This window comes from Coregonus clupeaformis, unplaced genomic scaffold (assembly GCF_020615455.1).
Source record: "Coregonus clupeaformis isolate EN_2021a unplaced genomic scaffold, ASM2061545v1 scaf0257, whole genome shotgun sequence".
Classification (NCBI taxonomy): domain Eukaryota; kingdom Metazoa; phylum Chordata; class Actinopteri; order Salmoniformes; family Salmonidae; genus Coregonus; species Coregonus clupeaformis.
Window position 1 is genome coordinate 446,194 of NW_025533712.1, and position 18,330 is coordinate 464,523.

The 18,330-nt window shown below is 42.2% G+C and overlaps 1 pseudogene; it reads right to left on the reverse strand.

The window, feature by feature from the left end:
- Positions 1–316: 316 nt before the first annotated feature.
- LOC121560244 lies at positions 317–11,778 on the reverse strand (annotated as a pseudogene).
- Between the last annotated feature and the right edge of the window lie 6,552 nt (positions 11,779–18,330).

The following is an 18,330-nucleotide window of genomic DNA, read 5'->3' on the forward strand; positions in this document are numbered from 1 at the left end:
TTAAGTCTAGGGTGTCAATAATTTTGTCAATGCCATTTGTTTAGTTTCTGATTTAAGTGGATATATTAAGTTATGAATAAAAAACAAAGGTTCTTTAATATTAACAGTGAAATAAGGAATTGTGGAGACCAAATACTTTGGTCAATTTCAACTTGATTTTTGGGAAAATTGTGAGTAACTTGACAAAAGCGCAAGGGTGCCAATATTTTTGGCCACGACTATGTGTTGATTAAATAATGAAGTATAATGACTGATAAGGGAAACTCAGTCCCTGCAATGACACAAAAATAACCAAGTCAGTCAGCACAGTACAATATGTATTTATTTTCAACAAAATTGTCATTTACTCGCATAACTTTGAAGCACAGTACTTCAATTGCACAAAACGATACAAGTAGATTAACTTTTCTCACTATGGTAACATTTGACCTTTTCTGTAAATCTGGTACCCTCGCTTTGATAAAATGAATTTTAGAATACTTTGGAAAATGTTCAACATCACATTACACACAGCTTCACTACTTCATGTCACGTAAACATGAATTAAGGCACTATCCTTATCTCACTATAAAACACCAGTCTCAAACAGGACAAAATTGTCACTCTTCATCAGTGAAGCATTTTTACAGACACCATCACACCAACCATCACCATATCATCTACTCTGCCTCATCATACTCATTCTTTCCTCAGTTCATCTCATCCAGTTCCCTACTACATCAAAAACCAACAGAATTAACTACAAACAAACAAACTAACTAGTACTACATTACATGTCACTATACATGGCCCTTGTGCATTTTCTGCTGGTGTATCCTGAGGTAGCTCCTCTCTGAGAACCTCTTCCTGCAGTGTGTACAGGCGAACGGCCTCTCTCCCTTGTGGACCTTCAGGTGCATCTTCAGCTGGTGCTGGTGGGAGAACCTCTTCTCACACTGGGGCAGCTGTAGGATTTCTCCCCTGTGTGGACACTCTGGTGCCTCTTCAGGTTGAACAAGTGTGAAAAACTGGCCCGGCACAGGTGGCAATTAAACGGTTTCTCCCCTGTATGGACCCTCTGGTGCCTCTTCAGGCTGAAAGAGTGTGAAAAACTGGCCCAGCACAGGTGGCAGCCGAAGGGTTTCTCCCCGGTGTGCATCCTCTGGTGGATCTCCACCTGTTTGGGGAAACTGAAGGCTTTCCCACAGAACGAACACGGGAAGCGCTTCTCTTTGGCGCTGCCACCTTTACTGATTCTGTCTCTACTACTGTCATTTGTCAATGGGCTTGTGTTGCCATTTAGTGTTGAGGCACTGGCATTGTCTGAGGTCTGGTTTAACATTAGGACAGTGTGAGGAGGATGAAGGCCAGGGAGTGTCTGTGTTGTCGCAGGGTCCATGTTCCAGTTGATAGATCCTATAGAAGGCAGGCTGAAGGCAGCAGCTGTTAGGGGGTTAACCTGAGGTGACATCAGTCTCTCTGAATCACAACTATAGGAGCAGGACGGATCATTGCTAGCCGATTCTGTGTCTGTTCTCACACGGACACCTCCCTGTCCCCGCAGACCAAATCTACGCCTCGCCCTGGTCTCAGCCAGTCTGTTGTCATGGAGACTAAGTTCAACTGTTGTTTTGTAATCGACCGTCTGTTTCTGGTTGTGGTTAACTGTGTTGTTCCCCAGTCCAGAGTTTAAGACGCTGTTCCATCCACTGACCACTATGTCACCTCTGGTCCTGGCCAGCTCAGTGAAGTTGTCCCCTGGGCCCTTGGCTGCACTGGTCTGGGTCTGGAAATCCAAGATGTCCGCCCAGTCTCCTCTGTTAGCCTCCAGCCAACCACCTGCAGGAAGAGGTTACAAACTAGACTACAAACATGGCAGAGAAAACTCTACATATGGAGTTTTTTTGAGTCAATTACATGGTCAAGTTCATACATTGTGTTTCTTTTGTATGTAAACGTTAGTTGTATTGATTTCATTTTATGACTGATAATAGCCAGGCGCATCACTATTCCCACTGAAGATCTATTACTGTATGTAGGCTATATGTATTTCTTCCTTACCTTGCTCCCCCATCTTTACTCCACTCAGCAGATCAATGCTCTCTGGTCCGTCCTCTATTGTCTCCTCTTTGACTAGCAGCAGATCAGACTTCCCATCCTCCATGTCTACTGACTGTAAGAGATACAGAGTGAGAGGATGTTGGATCAAGAAATCTGATAAGAGCACCTTGCTATGGAGCATATTCTGATTGGGCAATGAGGGATTGCTATGAGTATTATGCAAACATGGTAGTTGATTTGATACTATACTAATGGTTGGATAATTCAATGGCATGGTCCCACACTTAAGACAAAATTAATTAAGACCTGACCTAATATCATTCAGACAGTAGTTCACAGAGGCCTCACCTCAGTGTGGCTGTGTGTGGTCCTGTGTTGCTCAGCTGGTTCCTCTGTGGGTTCAGGAGGAGGTGAAGTCTGGTTGTCCTCCATGACCATGGTCCCCTCAGGGTTCCCCAGACCCTCCTCACACCCCTCCTCCTTCACCAGCAGCACCTCTGGACCCTCCTCCTGGAAGAGAGAGGTGATACAGATTACACAGACACACACTACCAGTCAAAAGTTTGGACACACCTACTCATTCAAGGGTTTTTCTTTATTTGTACTTTTTTTTACATTGTAGAATAATAGTGAAGACATCAAAACTATGAAATAACACATATGGAATCATGTAGTAACCAAAAAAGTGTTAAACAAATATATATTTTAAGATTCTTGAAATAGCCACCCTTTGCCTTGATGACAGCTTTGCACACTCTTGGCATTCTCTCATCCAGCTTCATGAGGTAGTCACCTGGAATGCATTTCAATTAACAGGTGTGCCTTCTTAAAAGTTAATTTGTGGAATTTCTTTCCTTCTTAATGCATTTGAGCCCATCAGTTGTGTTGTGACAAGGTGGGGGGGAACCTTTAACGTTTCTTCAAGTGCAGTCGCAAAAAACCATCAAGCGCTATGATGAAACTGGCTCTCATGAGGACCGCCATAGGAATGGAAGACCCAGAGTTACCTCTGCTGCAGAGGATAAGTTCATTAGCGTTACCAGCCTCAGACATTGCAGCCCAAATAAATGCTTCACAGAGTTCAAGTCACAGACACATCTCAACATCAACTCTTCAGAGGGGACTGTGTGAATCAGGCCTTCATGGTCGAATTGCTGCAAAGAAACCACTACTAAAGGACACCAATAAGAAGAAGAGACCTGCTTGGGCCAAGAAACACGAGCAATGGACATTAGACTGGTGGAAATGTGTCCTTTGGTCTGGAGTCCAAATTTGAGATTTTTGGTTCCAAATGCTGTGTCTTTGTGAAACACGGTGTGGGTGAACGGATTATCTCCGTATGTGTAGTTCCCACCGTAAAGCATGGAGGAGGTGGTGTTATGGTGTGGGAGTGCTTTGCTGGTGACACTGTCTGTGATTTATTTAGAATTCAAGGCACACTTAACCAGCATTGCTACCACAGCATTCTGCAGCGATATGCCATCACATCTGGTTTGGGCATAGTGGGACTATAATTTGTTTTTCAACAGGACAATGACCCAACACACCTCCAGGCTGTGTAAGGGCTATTTTACCAACATGGAGAGTGATGAGTGCTGCATCAGATGACCTGGCCTCCACAATCCCCCGACCTCAACCCAACTGAGATGGTTTGGGACGAGTCGGACGGCAGAGTGAAGGAAAAGCAGCCAACAAGTGCTCAGCATATGTGGGAACTCCTGCAAGACTGTTGGAAAATCATTCCAGGTGAAGCTGGTTGAGAGAATGCCAAGAGTGTGCAAAGCTGTCATCAAGGCAAAATGTGGCTATTTGAAGAATCTCAAATATAAAATATATTTTGATTTATTTAACAGTTTATTGGTTTCTACATGACTCCATATGTGTTATTTCATAGTTTTGATGTCTTCACTACTTTTCTACAATGTAGAAAATAGTACAAATAAAGAAAAACCCTTGAATGAGTAGGTGTGTCCAAACTTTTGACTGGTACTGTACACTCCCTCAGGTACGTACACACGCACACACAGATAATAAACACACTTTAAATCATGGAGTGTTTACTCCCCCCCTCCCTATATTTGAGTCCTATACTATAGTTACAGACTGACTTAATTGTTGTTAAACCCATCATGGTGGACATAAATATGATGTGGGTAAATATGAGTCATCAGACAAACCTGACTCAACTATTTTGATGTACACAGTAGGTGTTTGTTAGTGTGTGGGTATATGTAGGTACAGTGCAGTGAAGGCTGCGGAGGGGAGAACAGCTCATAATAATGGCTGGAATGGAGTAAATGGAATGGTATCAAAAACATTGTTTTACTGGCTTTGATACCATTCCATTCACTCTATTCCATCCATTAAACTTCATTCCAGCCATTATTATGAGCCGTTCTCCCCTCAGCAGCCTCCACTGGTACAATACCTTCAGAAAGTATTCATACCCCTTGACTTTTTCCACATTTTGTGTTACAGCCTAAATGTCAAATTGATTAAATTGAGTTTTTTTTGGGGGGGGTCACTGGCCTACACACAATACCCCATAATGTCAAAGTCTAATTATGTTTTTCAAATGTTTTACTAATTAATTAAAAATGAAAAGCTGAAATGTCTTGAGTCAATAAGTATTCAACCCCTGACTTTAAGACAGTTATATAGTTATAATGATAATGGCTGTGATAGGAGAACAGAGGATGGATCAACAACATTGTAGTTACTCCACAATACTAACCTAATTGACAAAGTGAAAAGAAGGAAGCCTGTACAGAATAAAAATATGCCTAAACATGCATCCTGTTTGCCACAAGTAATACTACAAAAAATGTGACAAAGCAATTAACTTTTTGTCCTGAATACATTTTACATTTTAGTCATTTAGCAGACGCTCTTATCCAGAGCGACTTACAGTTAGTGAGTGCATACATTATTATTTTTTATATATATATATTTTCTTTTTTTTACTGGCCCCCCGTGGGAATTGATCCCACAACCCTGGCGTTGCAAACGCCATGCTCAACCAACTGAGCTACATCCCTGCCGGCCATTCCCTCCCCTATCCTGGACGACGCTGGGCCAATTGTGCGCCGCCCCATGGGTCTCCCGGTCGCGGCCGGCTACGACAGAGCCTGGATTCGAACCAGGATCTCTAGTGGCACAGCTAGCACTGCAATACAGTGCCTTAGACCACTACGCCACTCGGGAAAGTGTTATGTTTGGGGCAAATCCAATACAACACATTACGGAGTACCACTCTCCATATTTTCAAGCATAGTGGTGGCTGCATCATGTTATGGGTATGCTTGTAATCGTTAAGGACTGGAGAGTTTTTCCTGGATAAAAAAGAAACGGAATGGAGCTAAGCACAGACAAAATCCTAGGGGGAAACCTGGTTCAGTCTGCTTTCCACCAGATACTGGAAGATGAATTCACCTTTCAGCAGGACAATAACCTAAAACACCAAATTACAAATCTACACTGGAGTTGCTTGAAACCTGAAAATGGTTGTCTAGCAATGATCAACAACCAATTTGACAGAGATTGAATATTTTTTTAAATAATAATGGGCAAATGTTGCACAATCCAGGTGTGGAAATGTATGCACTCACTAACTAACTGTAAGTCGCTCTGGATAAGAGCGTCTGCTAAATGACTAAAATGGAAATGTAAAATGGAAAGCTCTTAGAGACTTACACTGAAAGATTCACAGCTGTAATTGCTGCCAATGGTGATCCTAACATGTATAGACTCAGGGGGTTGAATACTTATCTAATCAAGATAGTGTTTTATTTTTCATGATTTTTTGAAAAACATTTTAGAAAAAGAAATCACTTCGACAGAGTATTTTTTGTAGCTCGTTGACGAAAAATGACAATTGAATCCATTTTAAATCACACTTTGTAACACAACAAAAATTGAAAAAGTCAAGGGCTGTGAATACTTTCTCTAGGCACTGTATGTAGGCCCTAAGTGTATATTGGTTATAAAGCACTGTTGGGTGTATGCAGAATAGGGTGAGATCAGATGGATGTATACTAAAGAGAGTCCCAATGAAAGTCTTAGAATGAAAAGTCCCATTTTGTGTATATTAAACAAAGTTTTATATATACCATATGAAAACCACACATACACGTCTTAGCAAAAAATTGCCATGAACTTGATAAACTGCATTAATTTTCTCATTAAAAGTGCATTGGGAAGAAAATACGGTCGTTGAATAGAAGTAATGAAATAGGCATTTGTGAACAAATGTCTGAATTTGCAATATATTCTACCCCAATATATTCAACACTGAAATCTGTTACTCTCGTTATTCCAAATGCATCTGTGGATATTTTCTGCTGACAACAATGAAAAGTAATCTTTGTCTTTAATGCAATGTTTGATCTAAACATCAGAAGATATCGAGTGGAATGGTTTCTATGTTATAGAGTGGAATGTTGTTTCTGCTGGTGTATCCTGAGGTAGCTCCTCTCAGAACCTCTTCCTGCAGTGTGTACATGTAGGGCTGTGGCGGTCATGAAAATATGTCAGCCATTAACTGTCATGCAAAATGACCACCGGTCTCACGGTAATTAACCATGTAATTAACAAACACGGTTAGCATCTCCGGGTTTCCACGCATACAAGCCACTGATGCGCGCCTGTGGAACATCTACAATTAAAATAAGTATTATAAATCCATTTAATATACACCATCACAATAGATCCATTATTTATTATAAGCAGGTGTTAAGAAACATGATATGAAGAAAATGTATTTCAGAAGAACAGAATTTCATATTCTGAGTCGGCGTACTGTATGTTACTGATCTGGCTATGCCATGCCAATAGCAGACAAGATATGCTTAATTCCTGTGCAATTATGATTATTTTATATTATATGATTTTATTGTTAGAAGAATATAAGTGGACATTGATTAATAGAAAGGATATTTTTCTCTAACGACTGCCGAGCAAGTGCGCAATGGAGCGGCTATTCTGTGTTGAATGTAAAAAGTGATCATTTGAAACAGGTCCTATACACTTAATTTAAAGTTTTACATTTTAAATTTCAGTCATTTAGCAGACGCTCTTATCCAGAGCGACTTACAGTTTTATTTTATTTTTTTCATACCCCCCGTGGCAACTTTAGTTGTGAGACAAACCTTAGAATGTCTTCGAAATCAAAACATATGGGCTGGCTGCATGATGCGACTATTGATGATTTGAAAGAGTTGCAAAAAAGGCATGCGCTCCGTTTCTTGCCTAGACTGCACAAGCTGTTCATTAGTCTCTCATTCACAAGTGATAATATTCTCTCCCATCAGACTATTCTCAATTTAATAAGGTCTTTAAATATTATACTAAATAATATATTTGTGAAATTAGTTTAGATTTAGAATGGGCCATTATCAGCTGCATGGGCATGCCATCCATGTGCACTTGAATAGCGAACGATAGTATAGCCTTAATTAATATGCTTGTACTGGACAGAGTTGATGAAATACGAACGCAATAATAGGTGTGTTGGATAAATGACCAGCTCCTGACACGCATCATTAATTCAATATGAATAAGATTTATTTGATTTCATTCTTCATTAATGTAACCACAATGTTCAGTTGAAATGACTCGCATATGCACGCACCAACAGCAGGGACATCTTATTGATAAAATACATACAGTGCTATGAAAAAGTATTTGCCCCCTTTCAGATTTTCTCTACTTTTGCATATTTGTGATACTGAATGTTATCAGATCTTCAACCAAAACCTAATATTAGATAAAGGGAACATAAGTGAACAAATAACAACAATAATTACATATTTATTTCATAAACAAATTATGCAACACCCAATTCCCCTGTGTGAAAAAGTAATTGCCCCCTTACACTCAATAACTGGTTGTGCCACCTTTAGCTGCAATGACTCCAACCAAATGCTTCCTGTAGTAGAGAAAATTAGAAAGGGGGAAAATACTTTTTCATAGCACTGTATATAAAATGTGGATTTGGGCTAATTCACCATCTGAGTAAGTGGAAACTGAAAATGCATTAGCTAGAAAACGAAATATAATATGCTGATAGTTAGCTGTGTAATTGATTAATCTAACAGTTAATGTGGTTAGTTAACAGTTAATGTAATGTCCTGAAAACTTTGCAGTGCACCCAATGTCTATAGGCCTATGCAATCACTGCAAATGGCAGAATTTGCACCGCTCCGCTCCATATAAGCTATATCTCAAAGCCATAGCCTACTAGACACTTTGGTTAAAAAAGGTGCTCCATCAGTCCATATTGAGAGTTGAGTTATAAATATAATACCTACAGAAATCTGAGACCCTCCTCTTTCCAACAGTCACAACAGTAGGCCTATTTGCTTTCAAAACTATGATTTTCCCGCAATTGCAATTTGAAATGTTGCAATCACAACGCATTTCTCTCCCTCGCCTCTCCCACCCACTTGGAGCGCAGAGAGAGATAGAGCGTGGTTTGGAGAATGGATGAGATATTTCGGATAACAGCAGCAAGTCTATTTCAATACAAAAATGTGGAACTTGAAATTGAATGTCATGGTCAGTACACCCGCATTTCAGAATGCAACACACATGTAAAAAGAGAAAAAATATTCCAGCAGATTATTCAAGTTCAATCATGAAGTGTTTGATGCGATTTTCAAAGCATTAGTATTAATGTCAGAATGACTTGAGGGACAATATAGCGTTGAGTACCAGGCCATTAGCGTCTTGAGCAAGTTTGGTAGTCTACTAACGCCCATCAGCAACATTCATTTACAGAGCGCAGTTTGAGTAGCCCAGTTACCATGACTCAACGTTCACGTGGAATTTGACTCATGACTCGTGACCACTGGTGTGGCGGTAATACGGTCGATGTAACAGCCCTACACACAGGCGAATGGCCTCTCTCCCGTGTGGACCTTCAGGTGCATCTTCAGCTGGTGCTGGTGGGAGAACCTCTTCTCACACTGTGGGCAGCTATAGGATTTCTCCCCTGTGTGGACCCTCTGATGCCTCTTCAGGTTGCAAGCCTGGGCGAAGCGCATGTGACACTGGGTACAGCTGTAGGGTTTCTCCCCTGTGTGGACCCTCTGGTGGATCTCCACCTTCTGGGGGCGGCTGAAGCCTTTGTTACAGAACATGCAGAGGAACCGTTTCTCTTTACTATTGGCTGATGTGGCTCCTCTTCCCTGAGCCTGGACTCTAGCCCTGTCGTTTGAGTTCAATACCTGATCGAAAAGGACACGGCCGTGTGAATCGGAAGGTGCCATCGACGTGGACACTGGGTTGGGATCCCTGAGTGTGTGTAAAGGGGAGTGGGTTGAGACATTTGGATTTGTCTGTAAACTTTCCCTGTAGTCTAAGAAGTCACTGGTGTTGCCCTGCGAGTGTCCTTCTGTTAAGTGAGTCTTGTCTACATTCCATGTCAGTGGAGTGTCGCCTTCCACTTTCACAGTCACCTCATCTACGACCAGACCCTCCCCTTTCTTATCTAGGCACCCTTCAGAGTATACACTACTACTGTACCTGTTCCAGTCCCCTCTCATTGGATTAGTCTGTGTATCTAAGCCCACAGGCATGTCACCAGGTATCATCTCTGTAGCGTATGAACAGGACGGATCACTGCCAGTCTGTAACGTGCTACCTGAGTTCTGATGGGACAGAACCGTCCTCGGGCTCGTGTTACCGTAAAGTAAATACTCTGAGCGGGGAGGAGGAGGACAACCCAGACGCCCCAGACCCGTTAAAGTCTCTGTATCTGTCTCTGACTTGAGGACGGCGTTCAGCGTTCCACTGACCTCCGTGATGCTTTGTCGAGTTATGGGTGGCGCTGGGGCGGTGGTGGGGTCCTCCGTGGCTACAGGGGGCGCTCCAGCCGTTCCAGTCTGGATGTCTCTTCTGTGCCATGAGTCCTCCTCTTCTTGAGACCTCTCCAGCTTGACCCCAGGCCCTCCAGCCTCTGCATCCTGACACAAGAAGAGGGGAGATTATTACCGATACATGAGTAGAATTGAATAACAACGTTGTAGGGATATCTCACAAGCTCCCCTAAGGCAGATAAATTAGGATGTACATGTAAGCAAGTGAATAGCTGAGGGAAGCCTTTCTGAAATAAACTGGCCACATTTGATGTACTGTCATTTTGATGTACTATTATGACACTAACCTCTATCACGATAACATGCTGGGTTGAGGTTCCACTCCCCTCATCAACAGTGATTGCTTGGTCATCTCGCCATGTATTGTGTCCCGCCGGCTTCACAAAGTTCCTGTGGCCTCCAGTGAGATGTCCTTCACCTGAGAGTGATTTGAGGAAAATAGGTGGTTAGGTTAGCTACTGTAAATGCTCAACGCTATATTGTACACTGTCTACAATTGGCAAGGATGTAAGGTAACACTTCAAATAACTTCTTGATATAGTATTTATAGATCAGTAGATTATATTCCATGCATCCTATTGTTTTCTATTAGTAACTAATAGGAAATGCAGTAAATCAAGAAACTGGTTAGAATATGATAGTGTCTTTGTGCAAGATAGCTAAGTAATCAGGGGCATTATTGCATACTATCCAAAAACTGACCAGGATGGAATTCTGGTTAACCAAATGTGGTTAACACATTTAAAGTCACATATGCGCAGAGGGGAACGGGGCGACCTTCTGCAAAATGTATCCCTTGCTTTTTCCACATTTTACATTCATAAATAGTTCACATAAATACAATTCAACTTTCACATCAATACATTTTAGTTCATAATTACATAACGTGATTTACAGATTTAAGTGTCCATGGGAGTTTTTGGAGTCCATCTTATTTCTTATTGTTAGTTCTGTTTTGATTTGTAATTTTTTTAATTGAACAAAACGTTATTGCATAGTCATAATGCATATTGCCTTCCAAATGTTACTGTTCACAATGCATATTATTGTCCACCATAATTCTTTAGTAATGTAATCCACGTGAGTATCGAAGAAACCGTGAAAGACAGACTTGGGATTTATACATACATTTTCTGACAATTGTGCACGGAGTATTTTTTTTTTTACATTCTTGTTTCTGCAGGGTTCTGGTTGCGGTATGCAACTTCACCACCATATTTAATCAGATATCACTTTATAAATCGTTTTGTTCAAGTTTCAAAATTAATATTTAAATGTATGAAATTGACTGAGATACCAGATATTTTGGTTCCGTAACCGTATTAAAATCCCCACATAAAATTACGGAATATCCCACACATTAACAGCCACTTATGTACCTCTTGCGGTTCCTCTATATCGGTCGAGGATCTTGACAGTTCTGGGACGACTGGCAAGAACGCGCTCTCGCATTGTCTTGTCTGCGCGGTCCCGTGACACCTTCAGTTCCAGTAGCTGTAGTTTCCTCTGCAATGCCCTGTTTTCTTTCTGGCTTTGAGTTATTTCCAAACGAAACACTGCATAGTCGTTGTCTACGAGTTTACAAACCTCTGCCACGGCTGCATTCGCTAGCACCTCCATGATGGAGGCTATTTGAGTGTGAAAAACCATACCGTTAGCCATTGTTAGCAGCTTGCTACCTAGGGTTACCTAGATAACATCAACCTGTACTGTCTCCAACGCGAATTAAAGACTACCTGGGATAAGTATGTGATGCTGTGCAGGGTGTTAATAAACGTCTAAATAACAACAACAAAAACGCTAACGTAGAAATTGTTCTTGCTCACTGTTCACTTCCGTTTAATTCGTCTTCTTCTTGTAGTTCTCCGGCAGACTAGACGCTTTGTTGCGTTCTGCTGCCTTTCACAGGTCAGAGAGTGAATAGCACATTTTGATCACAAAAAAGGGAAAATTAGGAAAACATCAATTGCACCACCATCTAACCCTAGATATATCCCACTACTAATTTGACCCAATCAGATCCTACACCAGGCTGTTGGCCTGGGAGGCTGGAACCCCTTCTCTCAAAACCCTGTGTAGTTCTTCAGCACTAAAATCTGACACCCAAAAACGTTCCTGCTGCTGTTACTACCAAACCTATCTTCTGGGATTTCTAATCCATCTGTGCAGTACAATTAATGACCATAGCAATAAATGGCAAGAAGCCAACCTTACTAAAGCACAAACTGTCCAGATCACTCTATACTGGCTTACTACTCACAGGGATCCTCTCAGGCTCCCTCACCCGGTCTCACTCTTTGCCTATTACCATCTACTTTCCTCACTGCCTCAGCATGACACTTTCTGCACTGCTCTAACCCTGCAACCTGAAATTGTCTCACTCGCACAGGACATTTCTGATCCCCAGCAACATGCGCACCCCCACAATTGAAACACACCATTTTACCCACCGAAACTACACACTCCTTTGTCCCATACCCTCCTGTACACTTCTCACACCTCAGAATTTCCCTCCTACATACTGCTGCAACATGACCATACACTTGGCACCTGAAACACCGTAGTGTGTTCTGAACTAAAGCTCTTACGGGATACCTGACATGTCCTAGCATGACTTTATCAGGTAAACACTCAACATCAAAACTCAAAAGGATAGACAGGGTCTCCTCAATCTCGCGCTCGCCACCGGGTCTGCGCTGCATCAAATGGCGTGCATCTCAGACACCGGGGATCCTCAACTTCAGTTGATCCACCTCAACACTCAAAGCCACCCCAGTTATCATGTCTTTCACCGGTGCTCTGCTCCAAATAGCAAAGCAAGACACAGCTTTTGTCCCAAGGCGCGAGATGTGGAGGGCCCGCTCCTTCTGGCGGAAGACACACAGAAAAACAATGTTTACTTCTAGACACTGTGACTGAGTTAACGATACCCAGCTCCTTCTCCACGCAGCCAGATACCACAAATGGGTCAGCCAAAAGGCATGAATCCACTTTGTCCACAAATTGTACTCCCACTGGGCCAGAGTAATCTCAGGCATTTTCCTGATCATTGGGGTGAGGCTCGGAAGACTTCACCACACCTGTCGACGCAGGTTCTTTTTCTTCACTTTTGTCAGGTTCGATTTCTGAGCTTTCACTATCCGACTCCGTCTCAGGGTTTTCAGGAGAGGAACATGTAATTATCTCTCCTGTAGTTGATTCATTAAAGAAAATACTTTGAGGGAAAAAAGTATTTGATCCCCTGCTGATTTTGTACGTTTGCCCACTGACAAAGAAATGATCAGTCTATAATTTTAATGGTAGGTTTATTTGAACAGTGAGAGACAGAATAACAACAAAAAAATCCAGAAAAACGCATGTCAAAAATGTTATAAATTGATTTGCATTTTAATGAGGGAAATAAGTATTTGACCCCCTCTCAATCAGAAAGATTTCTGGCTCCCAGGTTTCTTTTATACAGGTAACGAGCTGAGATTAGGAGCACACTTAAAGAGCACACGGGAGTGCTCTTAATCTCAGCTTGTTACCTGTATAAAAGACACCTGTCCACAGAAGCAATCAATCAATCAGATTCCAAACTCTCCACCATGGCCAAGACCAAAGAGCTCTCCAAGGATGTCAGGGACAAGATTGTAGACCTACACAAGGCTGGAATGGGCTACAAGACCATCGCCAAGCAGCTTGGTGAGAAGGTGACAACAGTTGGTGTGATTATTCGCAAATGGAAGAAACACAAAATAACTGTCAATCTCCCTCGGCCTGGGGCTCCATGCAAGATCTCACCTCGTGGAGTTGCAATGATCATGAGAACGGTGAGGAATCAGCCCAGAACTACACGGGAGGATCTTGTCAATGATCTCAAGGCAGCTGGGACCATAGTCACCAGGAAAACAACTGGTAACACACTACGCCGTGAAGGACTGAAATCCTGCAGCGCCCGCAAGGTCCCCCTGCTCAAGAAAGCACATATACAGGGCCGTCTGAAGTTTGCCAATGAACATCTGAATGATTCAGAGGAGAACTGGGTGAAAGTGTTGTGGTCAGATGAGACCAAAATCGAGCTCTTTGGCATCAACTCAACTCGCGTGTTTGGAGGAGGAGGAATGCTGCCTATGACCCCAAGAACACCATCCCCACCGTCAAACATGGAGGTGGAAACATTATGCTTTGGGGGTGTTTTTCTGCTAAGGGGACAGGACAACTTCACCGCATCAAAGGGATGATGGACGGTGCCATGTACCGTAAAATCTTGGGTGAGAACCTCCTTCCCTCAGCCAGGGCATTGAAAATGGGTCGTGGATGGGTATTCCAGCATGACAATGACCCAAAACACGGCAAAGGCAACAAAGGAGTGGCTCAAGAAGAAGTACATTAAGGTCCTGGAGTGGCCTAGCCAGTCTCCAGACCTTAATCCCATAGAAAATCTGTGGAGGGAGCTGAAGGTTCGAGTTGCCAAACGTCAGCCTCAAAACCTTAATGACTTGGAGAAGGTCTGCAAAGAGGAGTGGGACAAAATCCCTCCTGAGATGTGTGCAAACCTGGTGGCCAACTACAAGAAACGCCTGACCTCTGTGATTGCCAACAAGGGTTTTGCCACCATGTACTAAGTCATGTTTTGCAGAGGGGTCAAATAATTATTTCCCTCATTAAAATGCAAATCAATTTATAACATTTTTGACATGCGTGTTTCTGGATTTTTTTGTTGTTATTCTGTTTCTCACTGTTCAAATAAACCTACCATTAAAATTATAGACTGATCATGTCCTCTGTAGCTCAGCTGGTAGAGCACGGCGCTTGGAACGCCAAGGTAGTGGGTTCGATCCCCGGGACCACCCATATACCAAAAAAATCAATAAATATGCACGCATGACTGTAAGTCGCTTTGGATAAAAGCGTCTGCTAAATGGCATATTATTATTATGTCTTTGTCAGTGGGCAAACATACAAAATCAGCAGGGGATCAAATACTATTTTCCCTCACTGTAGATTTGTACGGTTTGTACCTAGCGACCTTCTTTCTGCCTCGCGTCATCTCGCCATCTGCCATTCTTCTTCCCAGTGCCCACCGGTCAAGCTAGCTAGCTCCACTTCTGTTTACACTGAAGAGAAGGGATCGTATTGGTTGGTGTCATAGCTCAAAGGGTGTAGTTAAATGAAAAAGGTATTGTCACTGTTCTTTAAATTACGGGACTACTTATTACATTACACATTAAATCTCCAATGATCAGTATCTTTCAAGCTAAGAGCAGACTTGTTTAGAAAGAAGCAAGAATGGAGTAGAAAATAATGACTTTATTCCATCTACATCACCTCATTAAGGTAAATATTCAATTGTCCTGGTTCTCGTCTAGATTTACTGTCCCTCTAAAAACAGGTATTTACACAAGCCTGTTTCAAATGGCAAGTTAACCAAGGGTTAATGAGGGGTATGCCCTTAATTACCCTCTTACCCCAAGACACTTCACATTCATAAAGTACTCAGACCCCTTGACTTTTTCCACATTTTGTTACGTTACAGCAGGGGTGTCAAACTCATTTTAGCTCAGGGGCCACATGGAGGAAAATCTATTCCCAAGTGGGCCGGACCGGTAAAATCATGGTATATATAACTTAAAAACAACAACTTCAGATAGTTTTCTTTGTTTTAATACTATCAACATAAAACATAAAGCTGGAGCCTGAGGACAGTGTGTCCAAAATAGTACAAGCACAACATCACTATTAATCATAAAACACCTGAAGTTTATTTGAAAATTCTAAAGAAAAAGAACACACAAACACACAATGCCTCAGTGATTCACATAACTGTTTCACAGATCACAGAACTATATCAGGGTGTCATTTCTCAGACAGAAATGTAGATACAAATACTGAAATCCTGTTCCCCAAACAAGTGCAAGAACCACAGAGTCAAGAATAGGTTAAATATACAAATAAAATAAAATCAATTAAAAACAATAGCTCATCAACATAAAAACATATAAACATAAAGCTGGAGCCTGAGGACAGTGTGTCCAAAAGCACAACATCACTATTAATCATAAAACACCTCAAGTTATTTGAAATTCTGAGGACAAACAACACACAAACACACAATGCCTCAGTGATTCACAGAAGTATATCACAGATCACAGAACTATATCAGGGTGTCTCATGCAGCACTTTAAGTGGGGTTGCATAGTTTATTTGACTCCTGATACCTGGCATCTTTTAGCTTTCACCAGCGTATCAATATCAGGCGTCACATCCTGAGTGGCAGCCAACTTCAGGGTGTGATTCAAGTGCTTGTGCGTGAGCCTTGAGCGCAGCTTTGTTTTATTCATGACGTTATCCATCTTTAATGACTTGCAACACAAAGCCTCCTGGTGCAAAATACAGTGAAAAGTCCAAAAATCACGTCCTCCATTTGCAGATTGCACTTTCTCTCTGAACTTTGTCACAACGCCTGCTTTTTTCCCGATCATTGAGGGCGCACCATCTGTAGCCAGGCTGACAGCGCGGGACCAGTCCACTCCGACCCTGTCCAGCGCGCCGACGAGTGCAGTGAAAATATCAGCTGCTGTCGTTGTATCTGTCATCGGCACCAACTCCACAAACTTCTCGGTGACGGTCAATGTGTCATCAACTCCGCGGATGAAAATGGCCAGTTGTGCAACATCTGTAATGTCCGTGCTTTCATCAATTGCAACCGAAAACGCAATAAATGACTTTACTTTTTGCTTCAACTGGCTGTCCAAATCCACTGAAAGATCTGAAATCCTGTCTGCAACTGTGTTTCTTGTCAGGCTGATATTTGCAAAAGCCTGGTGCTTTTCAGGGCACACAATCTCTGCTGCCTTCATCATGCATGTTTTTACAAATTCACCCTCACTAAATGGTTTTGAAGCCACTGCGATTTCATTAGCAATGAGGTAGCTAGCTTTCACTGCAGCGTCACTGATGTCTCGGCTGTGAGTAAACACAGACTGCTGTTTCTTCAGACCCACCAACAGCTCATTCACCTTCTCTCTTCTCCGCTGTCCTTGAAAGTTGTCATATTTGTCGGCATGAAGACTCACATAGTGGCGACGAAGGTTATATTCTTTCAGCACTGCAACATGCTGTGAACACACCAAACATACAGCTTTCCCATTCAATTCCATGAATAAATAGAAGGATGACAATTTTTCTTGGAACACTCTGCATTCTGCGTCCACTTTTCTCTTTTTTGACAGAGACATATTGGGGCAATGAGGGTGCCAAAGCACATAATGTTAAAAGTAGAAGCCGTAATAAATATCGTGGGCAAAACAAAGTAGCTCATCCGGACTGGCTGCACTTGCTTGACCTATTTGCTCTGCCCCGGTATAAACAGTTTGCTTGCTTAACACAATTGATATTGCGCCATCCAGTGGACACAATTGGAACAGCAGTTTATTTTATTGAAAAATTGCAGCTCATTTTTATACTTTACAAAATCATCTCGCGGGCCGGATTAAACCCGTTTGCGGGCCTGATCCGGCCCGCGGGCCGGACGTTTGACACCCCTGGTCTAGATGGTATTGAATCAGGAATGAATGAAGGAAGCGGCATAGGGAAAAGGGATGTAGGTAGAGTGGGCTCATAGAAGTAAGATGGGTGCTTCAATAGAGTCTGAAGTTGAGGGGTGGTTGGACATATAAGGTGGGGTGCTGGTGTGCTTCTGCCCCCCCCTTTTAGGTCATTGTAACACAAATATTCCCCCACCCATGTCCAGGGGTCTCAGTGTTTTGTCCCTTGACGCCATTCAGTCCCAGTTGCAGCGCTCAAATCGTGGTCATCGTGTGTCTGTGAATCACAACATGAAAGGCGATGAGTGACAACATTTCCACATATTGAGCCATATGAAATACAGTTGAAGCATAGGGCAAGAATTTGCTGCTAACATGTATACTGTGAGTCTGAATGATGAGAGCATCTTATCCCAGCTGTAGGTCCATTGTGTGTGTGTGTGGTCTTTTAAGCCTCAACAGCAACCAGCTCTGGAGGTATTGGGGACTTGGGATGCTTGCTGTCAAAGTGCTGCTTGAATGTCTTTGGGTCCGGTATCTGTGTCTGTAAGGGTCAGGTAAGGAATGAAGGATATCAACAATTGTTGGCTGAGACTGAATTTTCAGGTGACAAAAAATAAGCAAAGCAAGAAGATGCATCAAACTACTACACCTCACACAGGCCAGTACAATGGACTAGACATGAAAATAAACCTAAAAAGGTAGGGACGTCAAACGTTCAGGCTGCTGCACAGACTATGGAGGCTCTAGTCTACAGCGACCAGTTAAATTGTGTTTGAGAGCATTATTTTACTCTCCAAATGGTTAAATGAGTGAGAAATAGATGTCATTGTTGCAATCGTTTGTGAGTGGGCAACATACTGTATACTATCATCTTAAGTTGA